Below are 2,417 nucleotides of genomic sequence, written 5' to 3'. Positions count from 1 at the left end.
TCCTGGTGTGTTGCTGTAAGACAAGCACTGAACTGCTAACCACAAGGTTGGCAGTTCAAACCTACCAGCTAACAGGGTTTCTGAGAGGTTCAGGCTGGATTCAGACGAGGAAGTGGAATGAGGGATATCATTGCTGACATCAGATGGATCTTCACTAAAAGCAGAGAATACCAGAAAGATATTTACCTGTGCTATATTGACTACATAGAGGCTTTCATTTGTGTGGATCATGACAAGCTACGGACAATATTGTGGAGAATGGGTATTCCTGAACACTTAATTGTGCTAATGAGGAATTTATACATAGACCAAGAGGCAATTGTTTGGTCTATGTATAAACAAAACAAAGGAACACTGAATAATTTAAAATTAAGAAACGTGAGCTCCAGGGTTATATGTTTCAATTTATATGCTGAGCAAATCATTTGAGAAGCTGTATTATATGAAGAAAAACATAAACATGGTATCAGGGTTGGAGGAAGGCTCATTAACAACCTGCAAATACAGATGATTCAACCTTGCTTGCTGAAAATGAAGAGGACTTAAAACACTTAACTGAAGAAGATCAAAGATCACCACCTTCAGTATGGGTTGCAATGTAGAGAAAATAAAAGTCCTCACAACAGGACTAATAAATAATATCATGATAAATAGAGAAAAGATTGAAGATGTCAAAAACTTCATTTTGCTCGAATCAACCATCAACGCTAGTTGAAGCAGCAGTCAAGAAATCAAACAACATATTGCGTTAGTCAAATATGCTGCACAATACCTCTCTAAGGTGCTCAAGAGCAAAGATGTCAGTTTGACATATGTATCTGACCCACACCATGGTATTTTCAACAACCTCATATGTGTGTGAAAGTTGGACAATGAATAAAAAGACCATATAAGAATGGATGCATTTGAGTTATGGTGTTGGAGGAGAATATTAGAAGTACCATGGACCTCTAAAAGACCAAGCAAATCTATGTTGGAAGAATTACAACCAGAATGCTCCTTAGAAGACAGGATGATGAGGGTTTGTCTCTCACACTTTGGGCATATTATCAAGAGGGACCAATCTCTGGAGAAGGATGTCACAATTGGTAAAGTGAAGGGTCATAAAAAAGGGGGAAGCCCCCTAAAAAGATGGATTGGCACAGTGGCAGCAGAAATGGGATCAAGCATAGCAATGATCATGAGGTTGGCATGGGACGAGGCAGGTTTTCATTTTGTTGTGCATAAAGTTGGTATGAGTTGGTACTGACGGGAGTAACAACAACAATGAGAGATGGAAACAACTTGATGGCACTTAACAACAACAACAAATGGCAGAGCACAGAATTCTTCCAGGAGGGGTTAGATACATAGAAACATTGCCTTCAGTAAAGAATATGGTGAGAATCAATAGCTTCACATATCAAAATATTTTTGTTTAATAAAGTTACTATGACTTTATAGAAATACAGTTTTACTTACCCTCATACAGTGAAAGACTCTGCTACAGGAATTCTATAACAATATATGACAGAATTTCTATAACAATATAACTTTGCAAGCTCTGCTTCCATTTGAATAACTAATAACTCAGATCTCTGGATGTATTCTTCAAAATATTTAACTCCATACTTGGTCAAGATTGTCCTTTTAAAATCTACATTACATCACCTCGACTCTGTGAGCAAATGGGTAGAATATATTTTCATAGCCTGAGCAGGTCTGATGTTTCTTAAATGATTAAATTATCTACAGACATTTGAGGGTATGCATTGACTGAATTCTGTCTGACACTGAGAACAGGAATTGTTCATTTATTTCCTGTAACACAGAGTCTGGTCTTGAGGCAAATTTGGTTCAGTCAAGAGAAACCATGGAGGACTTTATCATGAGGTATAGCTGTAAGTCAGTCTTATAACATGTCTTTTAAAATATATCCAAATTTTTACTGAGAAGACAGTCTTCAATGTTCCTCAAAAGTTTGATTATATATACAGGAAGAAGCCTGTTTGCATACAGTGGCTTTGCAGCAAATTGTTAACCTAAAGGTCGGCAGTTTGAACTCATTGACTGCTCTGCAGAAAACAGAAGTGGTAGTTGGCTCCCATAAAGACTGTTTTTGTTGTTAAGTTGTTCCAACTCATAGAGACCTATAAAGGGTTTTTAAGGAGCATCTGGTGGGTTTGAACTAGCAGTTCAGTACTTTTCCTACTCCTAGTGCCACACTAGGAGTCCATAAAGATCACAGCCTTGCAAACTCTATGGGGTGGTTCTACTCTGTTCTATTCTATTCCATTCTGTCCTGCAGGGTTGCTATGACTAGGAATTGCCTCCACAGAATAGATTTGTTATAGTAACTGAATCTGTACCTGGACCAAGAGGCAGTTGTTCGAACAGAACATGGGAACACTGAATGTTTTTAAATTAAGAAAGGCGTG

This window comes from Chrysochloris asiatica, unplaced genomic scaffold, assembly GCF_000296735.1.
Source record: "Chrysochloris asiatica unplaced genomic scaffold, ChrAsi1.0 scaffold00088, whole genome shotgun sequence".
Lineage (NCBI taxonomy): Eukaryota > Metazoa > Chordata > Mammalia > Afrosoricida > Chrysochloridae > Chrysochloris > Chrysochloris asiatica.
The sequence above is the reverse complement of the archived record's forward strand: the minus strand, read 5'-3'. Positions refer to the sequence as shown.